This window comes from Dipodomys spectabilis, unplaced genomic scaffold (genome assembly GCF_019054845.1).
Source record: "Dipodomys spectabilis isolate Male_0828 unplaced genomic scaffold, ASM1905484v1 ptg000302l, whole genome shotgun sequence".
In the NCBI taxonomy this organism is placed as follows: domain Eukaryota; kingdom Metazoa; phylum Chordata; class Mammalia; order Rodentia; family Heteromyidae; genus Dipodomys; species Dipodomys spectabilis.
In genome coordinates, this window is record NW_024870979.1 from 1474378 (window position 1) to 1482500 (window position 8123).

At 47.4% G+C, this 8123-nt stretch overlaps 1 long non-coding RNA gene across 1 annotated transcript in view; it reads left to right on the forward strand.

Moving 5' to 3' along the window:
- The window catches only part of LOC122127553, a 114511-nt gene that overhangs the window by 87952 nt on the left and 18436 nt on the right, over window positions 1-8123 (forward strand). The window lies entirely within an intron of this gene.

Sequence of the window (8123 nt, forward strand, 5' to 3'; positions counted from 1 at the left end):
AGGCTGTGCAGAAATGCAGCCGTCGTTACATATGGAGCAAGCACTTCAGCAAGGACAAAGAATGAGTTCATAGAACTCAACTTGACATAGAAAGGGAACCGCACAGGCCAGGCCCAAGAGGAGAACAGGCTTGGAAAATGCAAGAACACGAAGAAATGGACCAGAGCAGAAGATTTTTTTTGTGGTTATTATTACTTATATTTGGCTGAAAGCTTACAACGTCCTTTAGAGTGATTGACCACTGTGATTGTATGTCAGCAGTATTATATTGCATGCTAGAATTATGTGTTTCTTGTTGGTTGTGTGGAAAACTGTCTAAATGAATTGCTTATTTTTACCCCATTTACCCACAACTTGGATTTTGTGTTCTTTATGGAATGCTGAATTAAAGAGTGAATCTTATCTGGGTCATTAATGGCAATTTTTTTGGTTCTGGATTTGCACTCAGGGCCTTGAACCTGCAAGGCAGGTGCTTTTCCCCTTGAGCCACATCTCCAGGCTGACTTTACAGGCCATGTAATTTTGCTTGTCTATGGTGCACAAAACCAAGAAAGTAGCCATTCTATCAGTATGGTTCAGAGGGATGGCAGAATGGCCTCCTGTCTAGCAAGTGTGAGGGTCTGAGTTCGAATCACACAGCTGCCCCTAGACAGAAATAACATTTTGTCTTGACAATCCTACTTTCATCTGATTAATATAATTACTGGTTATGTGCAAATAGATCACATGACTTAGCTGAGGGAGTTAGGTGTTGACATCGTTCTGCGTTTCAAGTGAGTCAGTGAAGTCTTGGAGACATTAACTAATTCACCCTACATCACATAGCCAGAAATTTGAAGAAGAATATTCATCATAGAAAATGGTGTAGTGTGCTTTTTTCCTGAGTTTTTTTTTTAATTCCAAATGGGTGTCAAGAGTTTTCAAATGCCTTTTCTGTATTGATAGATATATCTTGTGACTTTTCTTCAGCCTGTTAATATAGTGATTGGTTCTGGTTAATATTGAGTGAGTTTTGAAGACTGAATTAGATTTGTAGCCACAAGATAAATTCTGATTGGTCAGGTGTTTCACATTTTTACTATATCACTCAGCTCGATGTGCTAGTATTTTCTTAAGGAGTTTCACCTCTACATTCATGAGGAATATTGGTCTGTCAATCTGTACTGTCTTTTTTCTGGTTTTGGGGATGGTTTTGGTTTTTCTGGTTTCTGGTTTGAGATAACATTAATTTCACAAAACAAATTGGGAAATGTTCTCTTCTATTTCCTGGGAGAGTGATGTCAAATTGGTGTTAAGTCTTCTTCCAGTGTTTGGTATAATTCTCCATGAAGCCATCTGGGCTCAGAAATATCTTTTCTTCTTTTCCCTCCCACAATTTAATTATGAATTCAATATTCGGGGTAGTTTTACAGTTCTTCAAGTGATCATTTAATACCGGGTGAGTTGTGACAGTCGGTGTTTTTTCTTGAGGAAGCGGTCCATTTTGTCAAAGTTGTCAAATGTGTGTGTGCCGCTGTCCCTTGCTGTCTTAGTGGAGACGTGCTTTCGGGCACGTGGGTGACTGGCAGGCTGGCGGGGCTGGGGGTCCTCCTGGGTTTTTTGCTCCTGCTTCTCTCATTCCACTCTGCGTCTCACGAAGTGAAAGCCGGCTCCCCACTGCACCTCTGGAACATGCGTGGCCCAGGACTATTATCTAGGAAATTTCTGTCCAGTGCGATGGGTCCTTTCCTGCTCTCTTGGTTAAAGAGAGCAGACGGCTGGTGGGGTACTTTTGTCTCTAACCATTGGCCCTGTAGAGTCCCAGCTTCCTCAGTTCCAAGTCTGGGACGTGAGAGGCAACAAAAATCCCAAGATCATTGTCATTCCTTGGGTCCTAAGGCCTCCACTGAGAGTGCTTCCTTCTCACACTGCTCAGTCTTGTTCTGTGTGAAATTACATACATACAGACACACACACATACATACATACATACATACATAACCTCACACACAGCTATATATACACACACTATGCATTTATATATACACCACGCAACACATTTATTATTTATCCATATAGGTTACATGCATGCACTCAAACACAAAGTCCAATTTTTGTTTGAAATTAATGGAAGGAATTGGAAAAACACATCTACTCTATCTTGCTGGTGGATGACTAAAGGGTTAACTTGTGTTATTTTACTCTGACTACTAAATACATGTTTTATATGTGTGTGTGTGTGTGTGTATTATATATATTCAGGGTTAAGAAAGCTTCTTATGTCACACTATGCCTTTAAATACTTTCCATCCACAGCTTCCTTGGTAATAAAGATTTTGGATTTAAAAAAGAAAGATGAATAGAGAATGGATTTCCTTTAAAGAAACATGGTGTGTGACTGAGTTTTATTCTGAGTTACCTAACACTTTTCAGGACCTCCTGTGTTGTCCGGAGTCAGCTCAGAGTGGTTTTACTTAATCACCACTTTGAGATTCCAGGCATGACCGTAATCCACATAAATAAGTAGAATAAACCTTCATTTAGCAAGTGCTTTGCTATCATAGGCAATGTGACATTTGGTTATGGGTCAGATCAGTTCCCACATGATGAGCTGAGTAAAACAACCCGGGAGTCAACTATCACTTTGCATTCTGGCACCGGCGTCGTAGCGGCTCTACTGTAGGATTGGCAAAACCCTTTTCAGTGATGTAAATTGCAGTTGGGCAAGGACGTTCATCACTGTCATGTTCTCACGTCTCACACCCACTGGGGTCTAAACGGGATTGTTCCTGGAGGTTGCCTCATGTTTGAGGTCTCCGTGGCCATCCCAACCCTTTCTTCCAGACCTCGGTCTCAGCTTTATTGCCCCACAAGAAATAACTTACACCCACCCCACGAATCCCCGTTCACCATATTGCAATTTGGTTATTTAAGAACTAGAGTCGACTGCACTTTGGATCACCCCCTGGAAACCGGGGCAGAGGTAGGTTGCCTTCAAAAGGACAAAAATCTATATGAAGATTAAAAAGAAGAAGAAAAAAGACCAACACAGCACAGAATTTCTTGACAATTTTTCTACAGAAGAAAGCCGTTGTGTTTCCGTCCTTGGCCGGGTCAGCGGGGATGGGTTGTGACTCACAGCGGGTTTTTTTCTTTTTTTTTTTTCAAGCATTGATTGTTGACTTCCCCTGACACCCCATCACAATCCATTAGTACTGAAAACGGACAAGCCCAGCCGAGGTGGCAAAATGGCCGTGTCTGAAAGAAGATATGGAAGGCGCGGGCGAGCTGGCCCCTCGGCCCCCACGCGATGCAGCTGTGCAGCGGCCCCGCCCTCCGCCCTCTGGGTGCCCACCAAGGTCAGCACAGGTCAGCACAGTCAGCAGATCTGCGCTCACCTGGGCTCCGAGGGCAGAGGGAGCCACGAGGAGCGGTGCTTTCTTTTCACTGTCGTTTTCAAAGGGATTGGATTTGAAGCGTATGAACACAGAGTCGGCTGAAGGGCTCTGGCTGAGATTGCTGACAGACATTATGTCTCTTTCTCAGATTGAAGCATTTCAGACGTCGCTGGCTTGAGCGGCTGAGGGCGACACTTGAAATCCAGGCAGCTTCTCAAGTCGGGAGTCTTGTCTTTTCGGAGTTCCCACGATGTCGTTCCCCTAGTCACAGCCACAGCCGTGGCAAGCATTCCTTGTGACACTGTAGCTGACGGCCGAGGGAGGAATGGGCCAGCTCCAGATTTCCAGGAGGCCTTTTCTCTGTGGAGACAGACCCTGAAGCAAGGCAGCCTGCTGGTCAGAGACTGGAGAGTTGATCTAGCGTTAGTTAAAAGGCTGAGTGGATGTGCGGTATTGAACAGACAGAGGCTCTTGTTCATTTTGGTGTAAAATCTAACTAGATAGTCACGGAATCAAGAAGAGGTATGAAGAAAGGCCAAATGACAAACCCAGCATCCACTGGGCACTGGTGGCTTGCACCTGCCATCCTAGCTACTTGGGAGGCTGGTATCTAAGGATCATGGTTTGAAGCTGTCCTGAGATAGAACGTCTGTGAGACTCTTACCTTCAGTTAACCACCAAAACCCTAGAAGTAGAGGTGTGGCTTAAGCAACAGTGTCAGTCTTGAGCACAAAAAGCTCAGAGACAGTGCCCAGGCTGAGTTCAAGCCTCAGTAGCAGAGTGCCCACGTGTGTGTCAGCACACACACACACACACACACACACACACACACACACACACACAGCATCCAGCAAGAACACTGTATCCTCACCCAGCGGTGAGACTACTGGAGCTCCCAAGGGCTTCCACCATTGTCTCTGCCTTAGGCAGGAAAACCAAGCATGAATCCCTTCAATGAGCCCGTGGCTAATTGGTGGTCCCCCTCTTCCTGCTTCACCTCCTGTTTTGTCTCCATGCTGCCAGTGTGTTTCTTGCTGGTCCAGACTCACTAGGAGGGGTTTGTTGGGAAGTCAGGGGTACCAGATAGCCCTGAAATCCTGGGGTGTCTCTAGGCCTGCTGGCTTGTTGTGCAGGTAGCTGGTAAGCCTTTACACTTTAAACCACCAGCCCTCCTGACCCTCGTCTTGCTCTTTGTCAAAGACATCTGTTTTGGCAGAGCAAGGTCCCATGGGAAAATCCCAGCACACCTGGAGATCCCAGGTTCTTCCCCTGGGCTCTGAGTAACCCACCAGGGTTCAGGCTGGCCCCGGGCAGACGGAGCTCTCATTGAGGCCTGTGCGGCTGTGTAGATCAGGCCTGATTCGGCCGTGGAGCCACATTTGACACGGCCTACCTGTGGCCATTTCTAGCATCTGACGCCCTGAACCAGGAACTTGTGATTTCAGACCTGCCTTCCACTCTGATCAGTCCTTGATTTCATCCGCACGGACCCGAGGAGCTCTGGCCACGCTCTGCCATTACGGGTCCAGTTGTGCCCTTGAGTGTGATTCCCACTCCGTGTGGGTCCTGGCCCATGGTCTTCCCCTGTCCCGAGGGCCTGGGGGACTGAGCCTCCAGGCCTGTTTTGGGCCTCTCCTTTGACGTCACCTGTCTCCAGGCCCCCTGAGCTGCCTGTGTTCCCTCACTGAAACAGAGCCTTGCATCGGAGCTGACTGAAGGCAGCTTCCTGGTTTTGGCTCATATTTGTGCTCACGGCCCTGTGCGCTGACGCGTCATTTACCCAACCTGTGGTGTGCTTCCAGGCCCCACCCCAGCCCTGTGCCCATCTTGCTGTGACCTGAGTGGACCTCGCTTGTAGCCAGGATGTTCGCGCAGTCAATCTTGGTAGAACTTGTTTGAATGTGTTCTGTGACGGAATCACATCTGAAAGTGTCCCAGTTCCCCCTCATGCTGTATCTGTGTGTGGGGGGGGAGCAGGCTGGATTTATCTGTGGTGGCAGTGGGCGGGAACACAGGGCAGATGTCAGAATCATGAGCAGTGGGCGGGAACACAGGGCAGATGTGTAGGAATCATGAGCAGGGGGAAGATGGAATTATGCTAGCAAAGTAGGCCCCATGTGAGCCCTGGATGGAGGCTCAATGCCCAGAGAGTGCACACAGAACCACCGAGGGGAAGGTGGGTGTGGAAGATGACCAGGAAAAAAGTGGTTCTTGGATGAGACCCAGAGAGCAGGAATCAGAACCGCTGGCTGGCATGGCACATGCCCATGTGCACAGCCTCAGGGCAGCCATATAACAGGAACCGCTCATCGCCCGGGAGCCATGCAAACCTGAGTTCTTGCAGGGTGAGAAAAGCTAGGGCTCAGAGAGGAGGCCTGGAGGAGAATGTGGGAGTGTGGGCACAGGGTCACAGATCATGACTTTCAAGGCCCTCTGAGGAAAACCTGTGCTTCCCCCCTTCCAGAAAAAAAAGAGTAAATCAAAGTGATGCAAAACCAGGATGGGAGACAACCAGTGGCATGCTGGCTAACGAGGCTGTCCCTGAGCCTCTCTCTGCCCTGATCTTTGTCATGTTTCTGTTTCTGTCTGTCTGCCTGTCTCTCTGTCTGTCTCATCTCTGTCTTTGTCAGTCTGTCCCCCCAATCAGATATTATAGTATCAATGTCGTCATAGATGCAGAACTAAAATTATAGCACGAACCTCGCCTACATTTCATAGCTTGCTCTCTCATGAGCCCATTACCACTCTTTACCCTGTAAACAGCATCTTCACTAAGGTTATTCGCCAGACTTCAAACTACAGCCAATTAAAATGGACATGAGCTAGACAGGCATCTTGCTCTGCCACTCAGCCGGCCTGAGCCATATGGGACAAGGGGCGGGGCAGGCGGGGCAGGCTGGGCAGGGGATCTGCTACTGGCTCTGAGGACAAGAAAAAAGTTGAAGCTTTGCTACAACTCTCCCCCCCCCCCCCCCAAAAAAATGGATAGAATAACTCCAAGTTCCTTGGATTCATTCTTCAGTAATGATAAACAGATGCATGTAAACTGGAAATAACAGCTCAGAGTTTCATCTTCGCTCTGGGATGTGTGCTTGCATCTCTGTTCCGACGTGGATGCCGCGAACGTGGCAGGCTGTGCGGGTGCTGCACAGCGTGGCATGTGCACACGGAAAAAGGAGCAGATTTGAGGAGGAAAGGAAATGAAAGTGCTCCCCACCGACAGTGAAGAAAGCCTAAGTGTATCAACACAACACTTGGCTGTGTCCCTGGCGTGGATAGAGGCTCGTAAGCAGGGGCTCTCCACTCACCTGGGAGCTTTGGGGAGCTGTGAAAACCATCATGATGTTGTTTTGGTGACCCCTGTCTAGCATTACAGAGCAGATCTGAGTGCAAGCACTCAGGCCTTCTAAACATAATTTTCGAGAAGCTAGATGTCTTGAACGTTGAAGCTCTGGAAAAGCATCAGAAAAAGAATAAAGGAACTGGGCCCATCAGTCCTTGAACGAGAAGCCGGGCTCCAGTTGGATGTACACAGTGATGTGTGATTGTTTGTGCTAAAGAAAGGAACACATCCAGAACACAAGGGCACGATCTGAGCATGCAGACATCATCACTACTTCCTGACTCACTGCAGCTCACCTCAACCCCAACAAAGCACCATGAGAAGTCATCTTCACCGTATGCACCTGCCTGGCTCCCCGTGTCTACCCCTTCCTCCCCACCCCTCCCCCAGGGCTCAAGCTCAGCTCTGCGTAGCCACTGAGGGCATAGCCTCTCACCCTGTGTCACGGGATTTTTTCTCTGGTGGCAAAATACTTCTTGCTGGTGAGAGTCAGTGCTGGGTTTCACGCTCTTGGCTGCCCCAAGTGTGCTTACCTGCTCCTCACCAACCCCAGAACCTTCCCTCATGATGGTTACTGAATCCCCCATGCTGGCTGTCCCCTGTGTCACCATGGCTAACAACAAGAGCCACAGCTGCAGAACACCTCCTCCAGGCTGGCATGGAAAGGGCTCTGAGTTGTGTTAGGCCTGGTATTAAATCCTGAGAGCAACACTGTGCGATGGCCCTGACCAACCCTGTAGCAGTTGCCTTTAGTCCATTCCAAGTTACATCTGAGCTTTGCTTTGTGCCTTTTGAGACAAGATGATCGGAATCTCCAATAGGTGTGTCAACTGCAATGCTTAATGGTTTTCAAAACAAGTTTATACATGACTGAGGTTGGAGAAATAGACAATCCTACTGAAGTTTACTATAAAAGCATTTGCACCTGAAGTTAATTAGGCATGTGGATATTTGTATGTACGCACATGTACATAAATATACATTCGTAAGTGGACACTTGTACTTATAGCTCAGCTATTTCCTGCTCCCATGTCTGTGGTTGTGTTACTGAAGAGTGAGTGTCATTAACACGAGGACCCGAAGTAAGAAGAGCACGGCATTTCAGCCTGACACAGAGAGAGCCACACAAACGCCTTTTCAAGGCTTATTCACTGGCTTTGTCAGGGGTGAGTATTTTGATTTCATTTGTGAAATAGCTGTCTTTGCAGAGCTGTAAGTAAATACAGTCTCATTTAAAATGCACTGGGAGGAAAGACAAATGGCTAATTACCATATGAAAAATGTTCAAACTTATGAGGATCAGAGAAATGTAAATTAAAAGAACACGGAGACTTTTTTGTCTATCAAATTGGCAAGTTTAAAACATTATTACACTCTGAGTTTGTAAGGATGAACATTTGTTG